This window comes from Siphateles boraxobius, unplaced genomic scaffold (assembly GCF_051911475.1).
Source record: "Siphateles boraxobius isolate OS27281-9 unplaced genomic scaffold, OSU_SipBor_1 25, whole genome shotgun sequence".
NCBI classification, from domain to species: Eukaryota; Metazoa; Chordata; class Actinopteri; order Cypriniformes; family Leuciscidae; genus Siphateles; species Siphateles boraxobius.
In genome coordinates, this window is record NW_027508866.1 from 2,446,574 (window position 1) to 2,469,959 (window position 23,386).

Here is a 23,386-nt window from a genome sequence, read left to right on the forward strand (position 1 = left end):
AGACTCCACCGGAAGGTGGACACACAATCATCCCAGGTCAATGGGTCATGATAAAGTCATTCAGGAAAAAGCCATTAGAACCTAAGTGGCATGGACCACATCAAGTGATGTTGATTACAACAGCTGCAGTATTGTGTCAGGGAAAGAAAACCTTGGTCTAGCAGACTCGAAAAAGTTCACAATCCTAGTGTTTGAACAAAAACTGCTCTCCTGTCTTTTGTTTTCTTTCTTATTCTGTGCAGACACCACTTGATGACTGTCCGGGACCCATATGCACCGACCTCATCATCTGCGTATGAAGCCACAAGAAAACCTAAAGAAAACGACTAGACCCACTGCCGAACCAACTATCACGAAAGAAAAAAAAATACACAACGCAGAGACTTTACCTTTACCTTCAGTAATCCATCAACATGATCAAGATTGTCGTACTACTAAGCATAATGGATATTGCACAAAGTGTGGACTCCAGAAACAACATATTCTTAGAGCTGGTGAATATGTCAAGAAATGCCTTGTTTGCTGGGAAGAACGTTTGCATGCCACACGCAGATGGCTGCATTCCAGGACTCACTTGTGCACAAACATGGTGGTCAAGAACTCTTGGAGCATTAATACCATCTTATGGTGTCATGCAAGCCCTTGATCAAGTCAGAAGCTTATCGAATTCTGTACAGAAATTGGCTAATGATACGGCTTTGGCCCTTGGTAACATCACGGACACTCTCGCTTTGCACAAGATAATGATCTTACAGAACAGAGTGTCCTTGGATTACATTTTAGCAACGCAAGGAGGAGCCTCCACCATCATCGGACCTGAGTGCTGCACCGGGTTAATGGATCCAACAGAGAACTTGAACAAAATCCAACAAGACATTCTTGATCTTTCAGCAAAATTACACCAGATGACTGAAGATAATTCTTCATGGTTCGGAAACTTGATTGGTAAACCCTGGCTGTGGATAAAGGAAATAGCAATTATGTTGTTGTTTGTTCTACTGGCGTACTATCTATGCGTCCACAGTATCAAGTGTTTCATACAATATATGAATCACGCCTCTCACGAAAAAATCACAGTTCCTAACAGAAAAGACTATTACCCGCAGGGTCGCCACGGACCCAAAATTGCATCTTTGTTTCTGTGTCAGCATGCAATTGCAGAAAAGCAAACATAGAACATGCGTTATGTGCCTGTAACAATCACAAGTTACAAGAATGAACTTTTAAGTGTTTAAATTTGTATATAATGTGAGAGTTATTAGAACTCTCAAAGGGGGAAATGTAGTGTTACAAATTTATTAAAATGTTTTCATTTAGGTTCCAATACAATATTATATAAACTGAGACAGTTTCATATACTGAATTCAGCATTTAAGGTTATGATGATGATGATATTTGCTGTGAAACAGTTTTCCAGCAAGAGAGTCCGGCAAATCCTGTTTTTCTGTATCTGGCTCTATTCCAGCCTGATATTCCTGTTTCTCTCTATTGTAAGCAGATTACTGAAACTTTGGTAGTTTCACTGTTTGAATAGTTATGCTGATTGGATTGGAATTGGTAACACTCTCAGTATAGGGCAGGCTCCTAAACCTGTATTACTTCATCTACATGCTTTGTTCATCATACTGTTAAGCCCTGCCCCTAAAATGTTTATAAATTGCAAGGGAACGTTTCTTTTAGTCAGACTTGGGTAAGATTTTAGACTTGGTGACTACAGCATCGCAACAGCAAAGTCTTCAATAAAGAGTAACTTCTGCATTGAAAGATATCCCAACGTCTCCTGGTTTTTCGCTTCTAAGTCTCCTACACTTAAAGGGGTCATGACATGAGAAACCAAATTTGCCTTGATCTTTTGGTATATAAGAGATCTATGTACTATTAAAACTTCCTGCAAGTTTCATAGCTTAAGACGTCCTCCCCATTATAAACGAAGCATTTATTTAATCAAGCTCTAAATACAGCTCGTTCTAGATACATGGTATGAAGTGACGTCACAGTACGAAGTGACGTACCAGTCTTTTGCATATGACCGCCTCCAGCGCAAGACAACTACGCCTCATTTCGCATCATCGCATGCGTTGTCGTGCAGCGAGTGGGTCTGTTTACAAGATGACTGCGATGCTACGCAGATGTGCTGTTCCTGTTTGAGTCTTTGAATATTGAGTCTCTCTCTCTCTCTCTCTCTCTCTCTCTCTCTCTCTCTCTCTCTCTCTCTCGCGCATTTGAATCAAAATCAATTGAGAATTGACACGATGGTAAAAGATCGGAAGACTGAAGTTTCACGTGGTGGAGCATTGTGTAGTCTACGTGTGATACAAAATGATAAACGTTAATAATTTATGCATAAGCAGCACTGACATTAGCCAATCATAACAGTGGGCGTTAACACTGAACTCTTAAAGGGGAAACACCTCCAAAACAGACTGTTTGTATCAGAGGTGAGAAACAGGGTGGGAAAAAGTCATAAATCACTATATTTTTAAAGTTTTTTTGTACAAAAAACTATAGTAATACTATAATTGCACCTAAGGGAACATAATAAAACAAAACAAAAAACCATGTCATGACCCCTTAAAGAAGAAAAAGGTTTACAACAGTGGGAGGCTGATGCCTTTTAGTTCAAAGTCAAGCCTATGGCATAGCCTATATGCGGCTGTTTACATTTAGAGCCAGCCATTTCTGTTCCATGTGTTTTTCTCCAATTACACAGCCATTTTGGTTATATGGACAAAACAAACGTATCAATGATGTTTTTCGATGACTAGATTAATTTAAAGTTCATGACTCTTTCCCACCTGTTTTGTGTGTAGTCTGCCTCTCTGCTTTCGTGCGCAAAGCCTTCGTCGTAGGTCCAGTGCAAAACCAAGAAGTGGCCTTTTCCCCTTAGCGCACAGTGCTTTGTGTAATTTCAGCCTGAAAGGACACATGCACGGGCAGGCAAGAATGATTCACTGACAGTCTGACGCACACAAAACCCCACCACAGCTATCCGAAGTTTGTCCGTTCTATGCTAACTCAGATCTTGCGGTCATTATTGCTTTGAACAAACCATCCTTGAATTTGTCGAACATCCAACTTAAACAAAGTCCATTAAAGACACCCCAGGTGGGACTTGAACCCACAATCTCCAGCTCCGGTGGCTGATGCCTAATCCATTAGGCCACTGGGCCTTGTCTGGAGTTTTTTTTCCTTTTCCTTTTTCCTTTCCTTTTTCCTTTTTTTTCTTTTTGAGATGGGCTTCACTGAATTTGTGGCGCCCTCCCGAAAGACTTACTGTAAAAGAGGCTCGTTGGTCTGGGGTATGATTCTCGCTTTGGGTGCGAGAGGTTCCGGGTTCAAATCCCGGACAAGCCCGGGGATTTCAGACCAAGCAGTGAGAGCAACAAGGTTGGATCCTTCCTTTTGCAGCACTGAGCCAAACTCAAAACTGTCATGTTTTTGAGATCCCGGGTTCAAATCCCGGACGAGCCCCCTCACCTTTAGTATGAGTTCAAGGGTTCTCTGACTCTGTATGCAATTGCATGTGATACCACAGGCTTTTTTTTTCTTTTTTTAAGCTGGGTGATAAAACAAATTGTGCTCTTCTTGGTGTATGAAAGGCATTGTTTTCCCTTAGAAGTTGACAGAGAAGAAAGCTCATTCTGACGGAGAAGAAAGCTCATTCAGAAGCTCAAGCCCGCTTGAATGAGTCCAGTCAGAAGCTAAGAAAAAGAAAATCCTGTGGTATCACATGCAAATGCATACAGAGTCAGAGAACCCTTGAACTCATACTAAAGGTGAGAGGGCTCATCCGGGATTTGAACCCAGGATCTCTCGCACCCGAAGAGAGAATCATACCCCTAGACCATCGAGCCTGCCTGACGCTGGATGGGGCTACTTGCGTACACTTGTACAGTCACCGAACGCTGGCCTCAAACAGAATGAGCAGGGACTAGTTTTAATAAGAGCGTTTGTCGTTAGGGAGCCGTACTCTCTGGCAGGCAGCGTTTCAGAGTATGTTCTGTGCAGGAAATAAACGCTTGTCATCTGACTGGCTGCTTGTTCTGAAACTGCTGGGCTCGTACGGGATTTGAACCCGGGACCTCTCGCACCCAAAGCGAGAATCATACCCCTAGACCAACGAGCCTAAATGACAATAGCTTCGGCTACTTGCGTACACTTGTAGAGTCACTGAATGCAGGCCTCTTACAGAATGGGAAGGCACTAGTTTTAATAGAAAGCGTTTGTCGTTAAGGAGCCACACTCCCTGGCGGGCAGCGATTCTGAGTTCGTTCTGTGCAAGGAAATAAGCGCTTGTCATCTGGCTGAATCTTGGCTATGTTGTAGTACAGATGAACACAAGCAGTAGTAAGGGTTTCAAAAACATGACAGTTTTGAGTTTGGCTCAGTGCTGCAAAAGGAAGGATCCAACCTTGTTGCTCTCGCTGCTTGGTCTGAAATCCCCGGGCTCGTCCGGGATTTGAACCCGGGACCTCACGCACCCAAAGCGAGAATCATACACCTAGACCAACGAGCCTCTTTTACATTAAGTCTTTCGGGAGGGCGCGACAAATTCAGTGAAGCCCATCTCAAAGACGGAACACGACCTGGCGTCGAGATACGAAAGTGTAGTTGTTTGAGCGTTAGAAACCCCAGTGCCCTAATGGATAAGGCATCAGCCTCCGGAGCTGGAGATTGTGAGTTCAAGTCCCACCTGGGTCGTCTTTAATGGGCTATATTTAAGTTGGATGTTCGACAAATTCAAGGATGGTTTGTTCAAAGCAATAATGACCGCAAGATCTGAGTTAGCATAGAACGGACAAACTTCGGATAGCTGTGGTGGGGTTTTGTGTGCGTCAGACTGTCAGTGAATCATTCTTGCCTGCCCGTGCATGTGCCCTTTCAGGCTGAAATTACACAAAGCACTGTGCGCAAGAGGCCCAGTGGCCTAAGGGGAAAAGGCCACTTCTTGCTTTTGCACTGGACCTACGACGAAGGCTTTGCGTACGAAAGCAGAGAGGCAGACTACACACAAAACAGGTGGGAAAGAGTCATGAACTTTAAATTAATCTAGTCATCGAAAAACATCATTGATACATTTGTTTTGTCCATATAACCAAAATGGCTGTGTAATTGGAGAAAAACACATGGAACAGAAATGGCGGGCTCTAAATGTAAACAGCCGCATATAGGCTATGCCGTAGGCTCGACTTTGAACTAAAAGGTATCAGCCTCCCACCTAGGGAGGCTGTTACTAGGGCGTGCTTGTTGCGCTTGCTCTAAGCCGATGCTGCAAAAAGTCAATGAAAAGTTGTTCAAAGAAACTCCACAGAACAACAAGTATACCCGTTCTTAGCGTTTCTGCAAGAGAGCCACGGTAATTCAGTTAAGAGCGATTTAAAATGCTTTGAATCCCACTACAGCATCTACAGACCTGCGAAAAAAGTTCAATTTTGCCAAAGCATCAGCCTCTGATGCTGCAGAACGTGACGTCAAGTACTATGTGGGTTGCAGTAAATGGCCAGACTATGAAGTTGTTTATAAAGAAAAGTAAATGCTTTGGCGGGGGCTGAGAGGTGGGGAGGACAACATGGCTAACTCCTCCATAATCAGATTGCCCTTCGGGTGATTTTTGGGCAACTCACTGAGTCTCAGCTCCAGAGAGAACTTCAGCAAGTCTAGTTTCTGACTGACTCATTCAAGCAGGCTTGAGCTTCTGAATGAGCTTTCTTCTCCATCAGAATGAGCTTTCTTCTCTGTCAACTTCTAAGGAAAAACAATGCCTTTCATACACCAAGAAGAGCACAATTTGTTTTATCACCCAGCTTAAAAAAAGAAAAAAAAAAACCTGTGGTATCACATGCAATTGCATACAGAGTCAGAGAACCCTTGAACTCATACTAAAGGTGTAAGGGCTTGTCAGGGATTTGAAGCCGGGATCTCTAGCAACCGAAGCGTGAATCATACCACTAGACCAACGAGCCTGCCTGACGCTGGATGGGGCTACTTGCGTACACTTGTACAGTCACCGAACGCTGGCCTCAAACAGAATGAGCAGGGACTAGTTTTAATAAGAGCGTTTGTCGTTAGGGAGCCGTACTCTCTGGCAGGCAGCGATTCAGAGTACATTCTGTGCAGGAAATAAACGCTTGTCATCTGACTGGCTGCTTGTTCTCAAACTGCTGGGCTCGTCCGGGATTTGAACCCAGGACCTCTCACACCCGAAGCGAGAATCATACCCCTAGACCAACGAGCCTGACTGACAATAGATACGGCTACTTGCGTACACTTGTAGAGTCACTGAATGCTGGCCTCTTACAGAATGGGAAGGCACTAGTTTTAATAGAAAGCGTTTGTCGTTAGGGAGCCACACTCCCTGGCAGGCAGCGATTCTGAGTTCGTTCTGTGCAAGGAAATAAGCGCTTGTCATCTGGCTGAATCTTGGCTATGTTGTAGTACAGATTAACACAAGCAGTAGTAAGGGTTTCAAAAACATGACAGTTTTGAGTTTGGCTCAGTGCTGCAAAAGGAAGGATCCAACCTTGTTGCTCTAGCTGCTTGGTCTGAAATCCCCGGGCTCGTCCGGGATTTGAACCCGGGACCTCTCGCACCCAAAGCGAGAATCATACCCCTAGACCAACGAAGCTCTTTTACATTAAGTCTTTCGGGAGGGCGCCACAAATTCAGTGAAGCCCATCTCAAAGACGGAACACGACCTGGCGTCAAGATACGAAAGTGTAGCTGTTTGAGCGTTAGAAACCCCTTGAAGCCAAATTACTGATCAAAGGAAAAAGAACTCCAGACAAGGCCCAGTGGCCTAATGGATAAGGCATCAGCCTCCGGAGCTGGAGATTGTGAGTTCAAGTCCCACCTGGGTCGTCTTTAATGGGCTATATTTAAGTTGGATGTTCGACAAATTCAAGGATGGTTTGTTCAAAGCAATAATGACCGCAAGATCTGAGTTAGCATAGAACGGACAAACTTCGGATAGCTGTGGTGGGGTTTTGTGTGCGTCAGACTGTCATTGAATCATTCTTGCCTGCCCGTGCATGTGCCCTTTCAGGCTGAAATTACACAAAGCACTGTGCGCAAGAGGCCCAGTGGCCTAAGGGGAAAAGGCCACTTCTTGCTTTTGCACTGGACCTACGACGAAGGCTTTGCGTACGAAAGCAGAGAGGCAGACTACACACAAAACAGGTGGGAAAGAGTCATGAACTTTAAATTAATCTAGTCATCGAAAAACATCATCGATACGTTTGTTTTGTCCATATAACCAAAATGGCTGTGTAATTGGAGAAAAACACATGGAACAGAAATGGCGGGCTCTAAATGTAAACAGCCGCATATAGGCTATGCCGTAGGCTTGACTTTGAACTAAAAGTCAAAGTTTGAACAAGAGCGGCTCACTTCAGTGCTCTTCCGGGAGAACTGTTGTTCCAGCAGCGGCCTTGGCCAAGGCCAGTGCTGGTAGGGGGGTGCCGAAACAGATAAGATTGGGATTGTTTGGTCTTCGGGCGAGTAGCCGCATTCAATTTATGCAGGCTATTCTCCTGGTCCGTTTTGGTATCTGAAACGATCCATTTGCCTTTGCAAAGCTGTGAGCTTCTCCATGATGTTATCCATATTGTGGTTCATAGACCCAGTCTGAGTGCAGACAGCTCTGCCCACCGCTTCAATCATCACGGGCAGCCTTGCGGGGCTTTTGACAGCTGTCACCGTCTGCTTAGTTCCTCGGTAAACCAGGGCAATGCCTAATCCAATCAGCAGAAGACCTGTTATCATGGTGCCGAATAGGTAGATATCTTCAATGTCCTCCACGGAAAGAGCCGCCAGACACACGACCCGCCACCTCTCCCACGCGTCCATCGTGTAGCCAGCTGCGAACGTCCCGGCAGGGCAGTCAGGTTCCCCCGAACCCAAGCTTCTCGTCGAGAAGATGGTGTCAATTGCGTTGAGAGACCAGTTGATCAAATCCATAATTTCTTGGTTTAAAATCAGCCTCTGATGCTGCAGAACGTGACGTCAAGTACTATGTGGGTTGCAGTAAATGGCCAGACTATGAAGTTGTTGATAAAGAAAAGTAAATGCTTTGGCGGGGGCTGAGAGGTGGGGAGGACAACATGGCTAACTCCTCCATAATCAGATTGCCCTTCGGGTGATTTTTGGGCAACTCACTGAGTCTCAGCTCCAGAGAGAACTTCAGCAAGTCTAGTTTCTGACTGACTCATTCAAGCGGCCTTGAGCTTCTGAATGAGCTTTCTTCTCTGTCAGAATGAGCTTTTTTCTCTGTCAACTTCTAAGGGAAAACAATGCCTTTCATACACCAAGAAGAGCACAATTTGTTTTATCACCCAGCTTAAAAAAAGAAAAAAATAATCCTGTGGTATAACATGCAATTGCATACAGAGTCAGAGAACCCTTGAACTCATACCAAAGGTGAGAGGGCTCGTCCGGGATTTGAAGCCGGGATCTCTAGCACCCGAAGCGAGAATCATACCACTAGACCAACGAGCCTGCCTGACGCTGGATGGGGCTACTTGCGTACACTTGTACAGTCACCGAACGCTGGCCTCAAACAGAATGAGCAGGGACTAGTTTTAATAAGAGCGTTTGTCGTTAGGGAGCCGTACTCTCTGGCAGGCAGCGATTCAGAGTACATTCTGTGCAGGAAATAAACGCTTGTCATCTGACTGGCTGCTTGTTCTAAAACTGCTGGGCTCGTCCGGGATTTGAAGCCGGGATCTCTAGCACCCGAAGCGAGAATCATACCCCTAGACCAACTAGCCTGACTGACAATAGATTCGGCTACTTGCGTACACTTGTAGAGTCACTGAATGCTGGCCTCTTACAGAATGGGAAGGCACTAGTTTTAATAGAAAGCGTTTGTCGTTAGGGAGCCACACTCCCTGGCAGGCAGCGATTCTGAGTTCGTTCTGTGCAAGGAAATAAGCGCTTCTCATCTGGCTGAATCTTGGCTATGTTGTAGTACAGATGAACACAAGCAGTAGTAAGGGTTTCAAAAACATGACAGTTTTGAGTTTGGCTCAGTGCTGCAAAAGGAAGGATCCAACCTGGTTGCTCTCGCTGCTTGGTCTGAAATCCCCAGGCTCGTCCGGGATTTGAACCCGGGACCTCTCGGACCCAAAGCAAGAATCATACCCCTAGACCAACGAGCCTCTTTTACATTAAGTCTTTCGGGAGGGCGCCACAAATTTAATGAAGCCCATCTCAAAGACGGAACACGACCTGGCGTCGAGATACGAAAGTGTAGTTGTTTGAGCGTTAGAAACCCCTTGAAGCCAAATTACTGATCAAAGGAAAAAGAACTCCAGACAAGGCCCAGTGGCCTAATGGATAAGGCATCAGCCTCCGGAGCTGGAGATTGTGAGTTCAAGTCCCACCTGGGTCATCTTTAATGGGCTATATTTAAGATGGATGTTTGACAAATTCAAGGATGGTTTGTTCAAAGCAATAATGACCGCAAGATCTGAGTTAGCATAGAACGGACAAACTTCGGATAGCTGTGGTGGGGTTTTGTGTGCGTCAGACTGTCAGTGAATCATTCTTGCCTGCCCGTGCATGTGCCCTTTCAGGCTGAAATTACACAAAGCACTGTGCGCAAGAGGCCCAGTGGCCTAAGGGGAAAAGGCCACTTCTTGCTTTTGCACTGGACCTACGACGAAGGCTTTGCGTACGAAAACAGAGAGGCAGACTACACACAAAACAGGTGGGAAAGAGTCGTGAACTTTAAATTAATCTAGTCTTCGAAAAACATCATTGATACGTTTGTTTTGTCCACATAACCAAAATGGCTGTGTAATTGGAGAAAAATACATGGAACAGAAATGGCGGGCTCTAAATGTAAACAGCTGCATATAGGCTATGCCGTAGGCTTGACTTTGAACTAAAAGGCATCAGCCTCCCACCTAGGGAGGCTGTTACTAGGGCGTGCTTGTTGCGCTTGCTCTAAGCCGATGCTGCAAAAAGTCAATGAAAAGTTGTTCAAAGAAACTCCACAGAACAACAAGTATACCCGTGCTTAGCGTTTCTGCAAAAGAGCCACGGTAATTCAGTTAAGAGCGATTTAAAATGCTTTGAATCCCACTACAGCATCTACAGACCTGCGAAAAAAGTTCAATTTTGCCAAAGCATCAGCCTCTGATGCTGCAGAACGTGACGTCAAGTACTATGTGGGTTGCAGTAAATGGCCAGACTATGAAGTTGTTGATAAAGAAAAATAAATGCTTTGGCGGGGGCTGAGAGGTGGGGAGGACAACATGGCTAACTCCTCCATAATCAGATTGCCCTTCGGGTGATTTTTGGGCAACTCACTGAGTCTCAGCTCCAGAGAGAACTTCAGCAAGTCTAGTTTCTGACTGACTCATTCAAGCGGGCTTGAGCTTCTGAATGAGCTTTCTTCTCCGTCAGAATGTGCTTTCTTCTCTGTCAACTTCTAAGGGAAAACAATGCCTTTCATACACCAAGAAGAGCACAATTTGTTTTATCACCCAGCTTAAAAAAAGAAAAAAAAAATCCTGTGGTATCACATGCAATTGCATACAGAGTCAGAGAACCCTTGAACTCATACTCAAGGTGAGAGGGCTCGTCCGGGATTTGAAGCCGGGCTCTCTAGCACCCGAAGCGAGAATCATACCACTAGACCAACGAGCCTGCCTGACGCTGGATGGGGCTACTTGCGTACACTTGTACAGTCACCGAACGCTGGCCTCAAACAGAATGAGCAGGGACTAGTTTTAATAAGAGCGTTTGTCGTTAGGGAGCCGTACTCTCTGGCAGGCAGCGATTCAGAGTACGTTCTGTGCAGGAAATAAACGCTTGTCATCTGACTGGCTGCTTGTTCTGAAACTGCTGGGCTCGTCCGGGATTTGAACTCGGGACCCTAGGACAAAACAAACGTATCAATGATGTTTTTCGATGACTAGATTAATTTAAAGTTCATGACTCTTTCCCACCTGTTTTGTGTGTAGTCTTCCTCTCTGCTTTCGTAGATTCGGCTACTTGCGTACACTTGTAGAGTCACTGAATGCTGGCCTCTTACAGAATGGGAAGGCACTAGTTTTAATAGAAAGCGTTTGTCGTTAGGGAGCCACACTCCCTGGCAGGCAGCGATTCTGAGTTCGTTCTGTGCAATGAAATAAGCGCTTGTCATCTGGCTGAATCTTGGCTATGTTGTAGTACAGATGAACACAAGCAGTAGTAAGGGTTTCAAAAACATGACAATTTTGAGTTTGGCTTAGTGCTGCAAAAGGAAGGATCCAACCTTGTTGCTCTCGCTGCTTGGTCTGAAATCCCCAGGCTCATCCGGGATTTGAACCCGGGACCTCTCGCACCCAAAGCGAGAATCATACCCCTAGACCAACGAGCCTCTTTTACATTAAGTCTTTCGGGAGGGCGCCACAAATTCAGTGAAGCAAATCTCAAAGACGGAACACGACCTGGCGTCGAGATACGAAAGTGTAGCTGTTTAAGCGTTAGAAACCCCTTGAAGCCAAATTACTGATCAAAGGAAAAAAAACTCCAGACAAGGCCCAGTGGCCTAATGGATAAGGCATCAGCCTCCGGAGCTGGAGATTGTGAGTTCAAGTCCCATCTGGGTCATCTTTAATGGGCTATATTTAAGTTGGATGTTCGACAAATTCAAGGATGGTTTGTTCAAAGCAATAATGACCGCAAGATCTGAGTTAGCATAGAACGGACAAACTTCGGATAGCTGTGGTGGGGTTTTGTGTGCGTCAGACTGTCAGTGAATCATTCTTGCCTGCCCGTGCATGTGCCCTTTCAGGCTGAAATTACACAAAGCACTGTGCGCAAGAGGCCCAGTGGCCTAAGGGGAAAAGGCCACTTCTTGCTTTTGCACTGGACCTACGACGAAGGCTTTGCGTACGAAAGCAGAGAGGCAGACTACACACAAAACAGGTGGGAAAGAGTCATGAACTTTAAATTAATCTAGTCATCGAAAAACATCATTGATACGTTTGTTTTGTCCATATAACCAAAATGGCTGTGTAATTGGAGAAAAACACATGGAACAGAAATGGCGGGCTCTAAATGTAAACAGCCGCATATAGGCTATGCCGTAGGCTTGACTTTGAACTAAAAGGCATCAGCCTCCCACCAAGGAAGGCTGTTACTAAGGCGTGCTTGTTGCGCTTGCTCTAAGCCGATGCTGCAAAAAGTCAATGAAAAGTTGTTCAAAGAAACTCCACAGAACAACAAGTATACCCGTGCTTAGCGTTTCTGCAAAAGAGCCACGGTAATTCAGTTAAGAGCGATTTAAAATGCTTTGAATCCCACTACAGCATCTACAGACCTGCGAAAAAAAGTTCAATTTTGCCAAAGCATCAGCCTCTCATGCTGCAGAACGTGACGTCAAGTACTATGTGGGTTCATCGGGAGGGAGAGGCGAAGAATGAAAATAAAACTTAGTAAAGAAAGGAAAAGAAAAGAAACGCAGTGTAAAGCTCCCTAAGGAGCCATGGGACCGGAAACCTCTCACAGGGAAAGTGCTCTCTTAGAAACTTGTCAGTCTCTTATAGAGAGGAGGGGTTCACGCCTGCTTCGCGTATTTGAACCAATCATCTTAGAGCATCTCCAGCGGGAAAAGTTCTTCTTTGTCTTGTCAGGATAATTTAAGATGGTATAACATTTTGTCATTTCTAGCCAGAAAGATTGTACACACAGAACAATACATTTTACTGTAATATCCTATGTATGACTTGTTTAGTCAAAACAAGACGGTCAAACAGGTACCAAGAATGGCCGGAAAGAGTAGAAGAAACATAAAGTTACATTCATATGCAGAATTACACACATTTAATGTTCACTCACATGACTATAAAGCCATAATACCAGCTACTATGACCTAGGAAAGATCAAATTCATGTTTATACATTTCTTAAGTGGTTATACTTATAGAAAATATAAGATTGCAGAGTCTATTCCTCTTTCTTTATCAGAATTCAAGTGGGAGCTGTGATTCCCTTGGAATTCCTTTTGGGGGTCATAAAGTTTTATGACCTAGCAAGAGGGAGAGTTACAGAAGATGATACTGTTAGGTAATCTTTCTTTAGAAATACACTTAAGATTTGAAGTTACAGACCAGTCTCCGATTACATCTATAGAATAGGACAAAACTAATTAGATATGCATGCATACAGGAAGGTTAGATACAATTCTGTGTTATATACATTAAGGACATTCCTATCCTAAGTTGCACACAAAGGACGTTTGTGTGCGGGTATGTGTGGTGTGTGTGTGTGTGTATCCTTAGGGTATATTGTCCATCCCTGGTGTGCACCACGTGAGGGTTTGAGAACAACGGGGACCTGTTTCTTGATTGCGCAATGCGTCATAAATGGAGTTAATCAATGACCTGCTGGCAGACATTGGGGCACCATTTCACATGATTCAAGGTTTTGTGAATTAAACATATATGTGTTCATATTTGTTCAGTAGTGAAAGGAAAACAGGATTCGGTCAGTCGCTACATATTCCCCCTTTTCGTCGGATGAAGTCCCTGTGTGAACATCATCGGACGACAATCATCACAATGGCCGACTGGCAGGTGAATCCTGATGGTCATGTAGCAGGTGGACCATGGTAGTAGGGTAGCAGGTGGAACCTGATGGTAGGATGGCAGGTGGATCTTAAAGCTGAGGATTCAGCTCGATGAGGTTTGGCGTGGTCTCTGACTTGGCACCCCTTTCCGGGGATTCCGTCTGAGACCTTCAGGCACGGCTTTCGTGAGTTCGGCTGTGTCGCATCTGGTGGAGTCTTCTGTACAGAATGAATGCCACTCATAGTGTCAGAGTGTGGCTGATTACCTGTAGAGATGCACAGCACAATGTCGGCTGAGGTCCTAGGACCGCAGATGAAGTGTTCAGAACGGGAAGTCGAGACAGTGCTTGGATGGCTGTGTTGACCGGAGCAATGTCAATGAATTGGGACCCCCTTTCCTCGATCCAGAGTTCCAGTTCTGGATCTAAGGTGAAGTTGTAGTTCTTGAAGGATGGGAGTTCCAGTGCTGTCTGGTACTCTTTGCTCGGAAGATGGTACAATGCCAGATCATATGCGGAGACCAGCATAGTTAGCACAAGGCTTAAGGGTTTCAACTACGGTGGGATTCTACCCGTGGCTGGGCTGTCTTTTGAGGAGTTAACCTCCCAAAGCATGTCTGTTATCAGGGCTGTAACCAGCTGAGTTTGGGCAAAGTCATTCTGGAAGACAGTAAACAGCGGTTTCATGCAGTTCCTGGTCTGATTCAGCAGGATGCTGTGAGTGTTGAGAATGACCACGTTCCTCTCAATGTCTTGCCGATGGTTTGCAAAGATGCACTCTGCGTGGTGAGTTGCTCTTTTAGCTGTGAATGTTCAGTCTGAATTTCAACCACATGCTGTTTCACAGTGGCTATGTTTGCTGTGTGGACACTTGGCATACCAGTGTCGAACAGAGTTCTGGCGGCAGCTAGGGGTCCGAGCAACGCTCCCAGGAACCGTTTTGAGTGTTAGTTGGTGCTTAAGAGTCCTGATTGTGTAACAGTCACTTTCCCAAGTTGGTTGGACATGTGTTCGACCTTGGCCTTGGCGTGAGAGAGGGAGTCCTCTGTCCATCGGGCACTTGCCCAGCCGTATTGGGCTACGGTGCTGGGGTAGTGTGCTCTGTAGGCCTTGTGGGGCTGGATGAGTCGAACATGCGCTTGATGGGTGTAGGTCCTGCAGTCGGTGATCAGGAGTCTCAGTTGTTCTCTCGGTGGCAGCTGTCCTCTGGATGGCTGACAGCACGGCATGGCGAACCACAGCAGCAACCTGTTACAGACAACAGAGAGAGAGAGAAAGAAAGGGGAGGAAAAAGCCAGCGAGGGTTGTCTTTGGTTGGACAAGGCAGTCTCTTTATTTCATGGGTGGCAAATAGGTTTAGCTTGCCTAGGCCCATGTTTTGCCACATCTTACTGCTGGCATGTCGCTTGCCTCTGTGTATTGTCAGTGGCTCTGGTGCTGTGGTTTGCAGCGCATGATGCGTCATGGACGTACATTGGCCTTAACCCCCCTTTGCGCCGTTGCATTACACGTCTTTGCGTTGTGGTGTCAGACGGTGCACAAATAGAATGTAGCTCTGTGCACGCAGCATGTGCTTGGTGTCATGCCGTGTTCTGAGTAACTGGTTGTCAGTGAGTGTAGACGGCAGTCAAGGGTTGGTTGGAGGGGTCTGAGAGGTGGTGAAGCAAAGTCTTTATTGTGTCAGAAGCCCGCATGTTCGTTATGTTTGTGTTTGTAAACAGCGGAGCTAGCATAAACTGCTGTGAGGTAGACAGTTTAGGTTGTAAAGTTCTTATGCTGTGTGTAATCACTTCAAACTTCAGGGTGGGTGGGCAGGTTTGAAGTGACCACAGCTAGTCGTTTAGTGCGCCAGGCTTGGTGAGGGTATGGGTTTGGTCATTCAAGTCTTTGTCAAGGCCCGGTTGCCTTGAGTGTCCTTTCACCTTTTTCCAGTAGACAATCATGTTGTTTTTTCTTGTGATGTAATCGCAAGCCTGGAACCGGTGTTGGTGTGCGACAGGCATGTGGTTTGAAGTCTTACAGCCATTTTGTTTCCGGTCTGGAAGTTGGTATGGGAAACTGAGTCTGGCATAGTTAAAGTCTGTGCCCATAAGGAGTTCTTTGATGTTATGCGTCGATGTGCAGCGTTATGAGGATGGCTGCTACCTCAGCATATTGTGATGACTGCGGGCCCAACTTGTATGTCGGGCCCACGGTATGTCATTTACCTACAGCATGCCCGCACCTGATTGACGGGTGCCCTCATGGTGGTAGGAACATCCATCGATGTAGGCTGTGGGCATACCTTGACACGCATTCTCTTTAAAGTACCTGTGACAGGTCAGTTGTTGTTGTTGGGGTTTTTCTACATCCACCGTCGCAGCTGGTGTGTTATCAGAGCAGTTTTGGCAGGCTGCCAGGCCGTGGCCTAGCGCAGACTTGTGATTTTGAGCATAACGTGCCTCAACATTGCACCCCTGGAGGGCCATTAACCATGTGGTTATGCATGAATTGGTGACCACGCCATCTCGGATGCACTGGCTCCAATGGGCTCCAATGTAGTTGGAGAATCTCTGGATGGCCCATACAGTGCAGAGCAGAGCTTTTTCACAGTCTGAGAATTTAGTTTCTGGTGAGAGAAGTGTCTTGCTGGCATATGTAACGACTCCTTTGTCTTGATCATGCCTTTGGTACAGGCCAGCACTGAGACAGTGGTTGGAGAACCCAGCTTCTAGATAGAACTCTTTTTGTGGGTCAGAGTAAGCCAGACATGTAGCTGTGCATAAGTGTCGTTTTAGCTCATTCAAGGTATTGTCTTTAATTTCTGTCCATACAAATGGGCAGTCAGTTTTCAGAAGGGCAGTTAGAGGTTTCGCAATGTCTGAGTAGCTTTTGCTGAGCTGCCGTGAGTAATTGCGCACCCATAGAAAGCTTGTAGCTTGAGATGTTGGTGGGTGGCTTGATGTTTTGAACAGCTTGAATACGGCTGGACTGCGGTTCGATGCCTTGTGATCCGATGAGTGGGGCCACATAGTTGACTTTGGTTCGACACCACTGTCCTTTGTGGAGGGCGTTCTTGGCGCCGGCAGTGGATAATTGGTTCAAAACAGTCTATCTCTTTCAGGTGGTCAGCCACTGTTGTGCTTTTCATGAGAGCATCATCAACGTAGATAAGGTTACCTCTCATTCTGGCATCTGGGCATGCTTTGTTCAGGAAGATGTTGAACTCAGTAGGTGAGTTGGCATAGCCTAACGGGTACCTGGTGAAAGTGACTTATCGGTTGCGAACGTGAATGCTAGCTAGTGCTGGTCTTCAGGATGCACAGGTATGGTCCAGAATCCAGAGGCCACATCAAGTGTTGAGAAGATTGTGGCTCCTCTGATTCTGGGTATTCCTTGCTCCAGCTGGGTCATGGGCCATCGGGACAGTGGCACCTGTTGATTCAGTTTCCTGCAGTCATTGGTGGGTCGCCACTTGCCGTTTGGTTTGAGGACGGGCCAGATGGGGGCAGAATGGGTGCTGTTGCATGGACGGATGACACCTTTTTCAAGCCTGGATACGATGATCTCTCGCACCGGTTCGTGTGAAGCGATGGGGATCTTGTACTGCCTGACAAAAGTGGGAGGAGCATTAGGGTGCGTTGGGATGCGCACAGTGTGGAGTTCGGTGAGACCACAATCTAAAGAGTCTTTGGCAAAGGATGCTTTGAACTTGTAAAGGACTTGTCTGAGTCTTTGTAGATCTGCATCATTTTTAATTGCGTCAGCGTCTTTTAGAATTTGCTGAACTTGAGACTCAAATCCTGGGAACGGCTCCTATGTTGGTGTGTCGTCTGTCGTGTTGGCAGGCAGAGGTGCAGCAGTGTCGTCAGTCCTGCAAGCAAGCTGTCTGGAGACTGTGTATACTGCAAGGTGTTGGTCCTCTGTCAGTGCTGTTCTGCATACCTGGTCTTTGTCCATTGGCATGACCGAAGTGACGGAGATGAGTTTGAAGGGTGCTGTGAACACTGTGTGGTTTGTGCTCCCTTCGGGTATCATTGAAGATGGGATGGGCCCAATGATTGGTAGTGTGAGTTCAAAGTCATGGAAGTCATGGCTCACTAGCCATCCCACCCGATAGACTTTTGGAATGGTGGTGTCCATCGCCACGCAGTTGTTGAAAAGGATGTAGACTACACGCGATGACACTTCAGTAAGGGGTGTGGCTTCCAGCGTGAGTCCAAGTTCAACACATTCGGGTGAAGGTTGAAAGAAGCCCAGCGTGTGGTTTAGGGTTTGACCACAATGCATGTTGAGCTGGACGGCGACCCCTTTGGTGTAAGCTGGTATCGAAGTGTCCTGTTCGTTGATTAGGGTGCCAACCTCTGGAATGGTCTGACCTGACAGGAGGTTCTCAGTGTTGGTTGGAACAACAGGGGGCTGTAAAGTCAATGGGGCCCACACTACCTCATTAATGATGTCCACATGAGCCTTGAGGTGAGTCAGGATGTCTACTTCAATGTAGACATCATGGGGCGGGTCCGGAAGGACCAGGAAGTAATGGGTCAGACACCGGTGGTTCCAGTTCAGGTTCAAAGCGCAGACACCTTTGGCCGTAACCATGGTTGATGGGTACGTGTTTAAAGGAAAACGGGTGCGCTTGCTGGCAGAAGGAAGGTCTGGTGTGTCTTAATGCGAGCATTGAATAGTGAGACACTGATGGCTGAGTGTTCATTTTTTAGGTGTGCATTGGGTGGATCAGACTCATACAATCAATTGTCAGGTGAATGTGAGCTAACTGTTCAAGCCTGATGTCATTTTGGCTGTATGACTGCACGTTCAGTTCACAAGTTTGAGGTGTAAGAGTTCGATCTTGTCTCTTAGCTTGAAATTGGAGTCTTTTTGAAAAGGTGAGATGAGATCACCGTAAGATGTGATGCTGTGTGTTCCCTGCTCACTTGCTTTTCCAACGTGATGTTCAGGAGGAGTTACCGGCCCACCCCCTTTTCGACCAGGTTGCCCAGGAATGTTGTCATTGGGGCAGGTGTGACGATCAATGGGTGGTTAGGACCGGGTTTGTGTGGCTGTCTGCGGGTGTAGATAGCCAAAACAGCATTTTCTGGTACCTTGGGATAGTGGTACCTGATATGAGGAAGTGTGCTGTCTCATTCAGGGTGTGCAGCTGTCAGCTGTGGAGCTTGGGTGATGCTGTCACCTTGTGATATGACAGTTAGCTCTGTGGTCTTTGGCTGAGGAGCAGTGTTCGGGGTGCTTGGCTCAGTCAGTTGGTAGACAGACCGGGCGTTGGTTTCAGTTTCAGTTTCAGACATAAGATGTGTGGTTTGTCTTTCTTGCGAGTTTTCTGTAAAGAAGCTCTTTCAGCACCTTCAGGATCTCTGCCCTCTCTGACGTGGCTGCACTGTTTTGATCTGATGTGGGCTCAGACTTGGGCTTACCAGTGGCATGTTGAGAGGGGTTCCGATGCTGGCTTTCTGGGCTTGATGCTCCGGACAATGGGGATCGGCTTTTTCTGGGTCGCCGGCTGGCTTCCCAGGTGGCTCCACCCCTTGGGTTGTTGGATGGGTGTTGCCGGTCCCAGAATCTTTCAGAGCGTCCGCTCTGGTGCTTCGGTCGAGAACCATTGCGGTTGTACTGCCCTCTGCTGGCTTGGAACTGTCTTGACTCTCTGTACAAAGGTCTGTGGTGTTGTGGGGCGCCCTCTAGAGTCAGCTCTGAATAGTGTTCGGAGACAGGGAAGATGGTGTGGTTTTTTACAGTGTTTTTGGACACAGTCTTCTGCTTGACATAAGCTTTGTGGGCCAAGTCTCGTAGCTGAACCCGGGACCTCTCGCACCCAAAGCGAGATTCATACCCCTAGACCAACGAGCCTCTTTTACATTAAGTCTTTCGGGAGGGCGCCACAAATTCAGTGAAGCCCATCTCAAAGACGGAACACGACCTGGCGTCGAGATACGAAAGTGTAGTTGTTTGAGCGTTAGAAACCCCTTGAAGCCAAATTACTGATCAAAGGAAAAAGAACTCCAGACAAGGCCCAGTGGCCTAACGGCGGGCTCTAAATGTAAACAGCCGCATATAGGCTATGCCGTAGGCTTGACTTTGAACTAAAAGGCATCAGCCTCCCACCTAGGGAGGCTGTTACTAGGGCGTGCTTGTTGCGCTTGCTCTAAGCCGATGCTGCAAAAAGTCAATGAAAAGTTGTTCAAAGAAACTCCACAGAACAACAAGTATACCCGTGCTTAGCGTTTCTGCAAAAGAGCCACGGTAATTCAGTTAAGAGCGATTTAAAATGCTTTGAATCCCACTACAGCATCTACAGACCTGCGAAATAGTTCAATTTTGCCAAAGCATCAGCCTCTGATGCTGCAGAACGTGACGTCAAGTACTATGTGGGTTGCAGTAGATGGCCAGACTATAAACTGAAATCCGGGATTTGAAGCCAGGATCTCTAGCACCCGAAGCGAGAATCATACCCCTAGACCAACGAGCCTGCCTGACGCTGGATGGGGCTACTTGCGTACACTTGTACAGTCACCGAACGCTGGCCTCAAACAGAATGAACAGGGACTAGTTTTAATAAGAGCGTTTGTCGTTAAGGAGCCGTACTCTCTGGCAGGCAGCGATTCAGAGTACGTTCTGTGCAGGAAATAAATGCTTGTCATCTGACTGGCTGCTTGTTCTGAAACTGCTGGGCTCGTCCGGGATTTGAACCCGGGACCTCTCGCACCCGAAGCGAGAATCATACCCCTAGACCAACGAGCCTGACTGACAATAGATTCGGCTACTTGCGTACCCTTGTAGAGTCACTTGTAAGGGGTGTACAGTTAAAGACCCAGAACCAGATATGATGAATGAAGACCCAGTGTCAGAATTATAAAAAATTAGAGAAAATATTTATTGAAGATAGTTTGCAGTTTCATCAGCAGAAGTCAGCTTCAATACTCGCACAGGAGTTCGTAGGCCGCCCCCCTTACAGTTACAAAGATCACAGCAGTTATACCATTTCCAAGGTCTAAGCTACGTCATTGCTTACAGGTTGAATGATTCTCATTGGCTAAGAAACATTAAGAGCCTAAACAATTTAACACATGTGAGGAGATAGGGGTGCCTATCGCCATTAGTCAAGATAGTTGTCGTCCACTCATTAGATTTAGGTCTGTGGTGGCCTCGCAGGTTAGAGAAGGGCGCCGGGGTGTCTGGTCCGAACGTCCAGAACCTACATAGAATGTCATACGCACACACACACACACATAACAGACACTAGCAAATAACAGCTCCCATCAAGGCTGAAGAGAGTCTGAGCTCCTTATTATCAGTTAAGTATACCAAAACATAATGCTAAAACATTCACTCATTTGGGAGAAAATCACTGGCATTTACTCCGAAGGAAGGAAATATACTGGAAAGAATACATTTTAATACAACAATTAAAGTTCGATATAGTAACGCTCAATATAGCTTGACCATATGTCCAGCGAAGAATCATATGTGTCCACGCTGCCTTTAGGACCCTCTACTGATACCAGAGAAAGAGACAAACGGCCTTGTGGGTTACGTGGCCTTCGTGTCCTGCGTGTACTGCGTGCAATCTCAAAGTAAGATTGGAATGCACCTAAAAGAAACTGGTTAATTACATCACATGCATTTAAGACAATATAATTTCACAAGCACAAAGAATATAAAAATTATTATGTGATAATGAATATATTTGATTATTGATTTTTATAAAGGAAGTATATAAGCATTCAAAAGGATATGATTATAGATGTATTTGAAGAGGCAAGGGGATTTTGACCAACCCTTCACACTGAATGCTGGCCTCTTACAGAATGGGAAGGCACTAGTTTTAATAGAAAGCGTTTGTCGTTAGGGAGCCACACTCCCTGGCAGGCAGCGATTCTGGGTTCGTTCTGTGCAAGGAAATAAGCGCTTGTCATTGGCTGAATCTTGGCTATGTTGTAGTACAGATTAACACAAGCAGTAGTAAGGGTTTCAAAAACATGACAGTTTTGAGTTTGGCTCAGTGCTGCAAAAGGAAGGATCCAACCTTGTTGCTCTCGCTGCTTGCTCTGAAATCCCCGGGCTCGTCCGGGATTTGAACCCGGGACTTCTCGCACCCAAAGCGAGAATCATACCCCTAGACCAAACGAGCCTCTTTTACATTAAGTCTTTCGGGACGGCGCCACAAATTCAGTGAAGCCCATCTCAAAGACGGAACACGACCTGGCGTCGAGATACGAAAGTGTAGCTGTTTGAGCGTTAGAAACCCCTTGAAGCCAAATTACTGATCAAAGGAAAAAGAACTCCAGACAAGGCCCAGTGGCCTAATGGATAAGGCATCAGCCTCCGGAGCTGGAGATTGTGAGTTCAAGTACCACCTGGGTCGTCTTTAATGGGCTATGTTTAAGTTGGATGTTCGACAAATTCAAGGATGGTTTGTTCAAAGCAATAATGACCGCAAGATCTGAGTTAGCATAGAACGGACAAACTTCGGATAGCTGTGGTGGGTTTTTGTGTGCGTCAGACTGTCAGTGAATCATTCTTGCCTGCCCGTGCATGTGCCCTTTCAGGCTGAAATTACACAAAGCACTGTGCGCAAGAGGCCCAGTGGCCTAAGGGGAAAAGGCCACTACTTGCTTTTGCACTGGACCTACGACGAAGGCTTTGCGTAAGAAAGCAGAGAGGCAGACTACACACAAAACAGGTGGGAAAGAGTCATGAACTTTAAATTAATCTAGTCATCGAAAAACATCATTGATACGTTTGTTTTGTCCATATAACCAAAATGGCTGTGTAATTGGAGAAAAACACATGGAACAGAAATGGCGGGCTCTAAATGTAAACAGCCGTATATAGCCTATGCCGTAGGCTTGACTTTGAACTAAAAGGCATCAGCCTCCCACCTAGGGAGGCTGTTACTAGGGCGTGCTTGTTGCGCTTGCTCTAAGCCGATGCTGCAAAAAGTCAATGAAAAGTTGTTCAAAGAAACTCCACAGAACAACAAGTATACCCGTGCTTAGCGTTTCTGCAAAAGAGCCACGGTAATTCAGTTAAGAGCGATTTAAAATGCTTTGAATCCCACTACAGCATCTACAGACCTGCGAAAAAAGTTCAATTTTGCCAAAGCATCAGCCTCTGATGCTGCAGAACGTGACGTCAAGTACTATGTGGGTTGCAGTAAATGGCCAGACTATGAAGTTGTTGATAAAGAAAAGTAAATGCTTTGGCGGGGGCTGAGAGGTGGGGAGGACAACATGGCTAACTCCTCCATAATCAGATTGCCCTTCGGGTGATTTTTGGGCAACTCACTGAGTCTCAGCTCCAGAGAGAACTTCAGCAAGTCTAGTTTCTGACTGACTCATTCAAGCGGGCTTGAGCTTCTGAATGAGCTTTCTTCTCCGTCAGAATGAGCTTTCTTCTCTGTCAACTTCTAAGGGAAAACAATGCCTTTCATACACCAAGAAGAGCACAATTTGTTTTATCACCCAGCTTAAAAAAAGAAAAAAAAAAACCTGTGGTATCACATGCAATTGCATACAGAGTCAGAGAACCCTTGAACTCATACTAAAGGTGAGAGGGCTCGTCCGGGATTTGAAGCCGGGATCTCTAGCACCCGAAGCGAGAATCATACCCCTAGACCAACGAGCCTGACTGACAATAGATTCGGCTACTTGCGTACACTTGTAGAGTCACTGAATGCTGGCCTCTTACAGAATGGGAAGGCACTAGTTTTAATAGAAAGCGTTTGTCGTTAGGGAGCCACACTCCCTGGCAGGCAGCGATTCTGAGTTCGTTCTGTGCAAGGAAATAAGCGCTTGTCATCTGGCTGAATCTTGGCTATGTTGTAGTACAGA

General features: G+C 46.1%; 10 non-coding genes across 10 annotated transcripts; 3 read left to right on the plus strand and 7 right to left on the minus strand.

Moving 5' to 3' along the window:
• Nucleotides 1-4,054: 4,054 nt before the first annotated feature.
• trnap-ugg (transfer RNA proline (anticodon UGG)) lies at nt 4,055-4,126 on the minus strand. Its single transcript has one exon. It is a non-coding gene; the product is annotated as a tRNA-Pro (tRNA).
• Nucleotides 4,127-6,163: 2,037 nt separating this feature from the next.
• On the minus strand, nt 6,164-6,235 carry trnap-cgg (transfer RNA proline (anticodon CGG)). Its single transcript has one exon. It is a non-coding gene; the product is annotated as a tRNA-Pro (tRNA).
• A 318-nt stretch (nt 6,236-6,553) lies between these two features.
• Nucleotides 6,554-6,626, minus strand: trnap-ugg (transfer RNA proline (anticodon UGG)). The gene has a single exon. It is a non-coding gene; the product is annotated as a tRNA-Pro (tRNA).
• Nucleotides 6,627-6,785: 159 nt separating this feature from the next.
• On the plus strand, nt 6,786-6,858 carry trnar-ccg (transfer RNA arginine (anticodon CCG)). The gene has a single exon. It is a non-coding gene; the product is annotated as a tRNA-Arg (tRNA).
• A 2,225-nt stretch (nt 6,859-9,083) lies between these two features.
• trnap-ugg (transfer RNA proline (anticodon UGG)) lies at nt 9,084-9,155 on the minus strand. Its single transcript has one exon. It is a non-coding gene; the product is annotated as a tRNA-Pro (tRNA).
• Nucleotides 9,156-9,315: 160 nt separating this feature from the next.
• trnar-ccg (transfer RNA arginine (anticodon CCG)) lies at nt 9,316-9,388 on the plus strand. The gene has a single exon. It is a non-coding gene; the product is annotated as a tRNA-Arg (tRNA).
• Nucleotides 9,389-11,293: 1,905 nt separating this feature from the next.
• trnap-ugg (transfer RNA proline (anticodon UGG)) lies at nt 11,294-11,365 on the minus strand. The gene has a single exon. It is a non-coding gene; the product is annotated as a tRNA-Pro (tRNA).
• Nucleotides 11,366-11,525: 160 nt separating this feature from the next.
• trnar-ccg (transfer RNA arginine (anticodon CCG)) lies at nt 11,526-11,598 on the plus strand. Its single transcript has one exon. It is a non-coding gene; the product is annotated as a tRNA-Arg (tRNA).
• An 8,624-nt stretch (nt 11,599-20,222) lies between these two features.
• Nucleotides 20,223-20,294, minus strand: trnap-cgg (transfer RNA proline (anticodon CGG)). The gene has a single exon. It is a non-coding gene; the product is annotated as a tRNA-Pro (tRNA).
• Nucleotides 20,295-21,612: 1,318 nt separating this feature from the next.
• Nucleotides 21,613-21,685, minus strand: trnap-ugg (transfer RNA proline (anticodon UGG)). The gene has a single exon. It is a non-coding gene; the product is annotated as a tRNA-Pro (tRNA).
• Between the last annotated feature and the right edge of the window lie 1,701 nt (nt 21,686-23,386).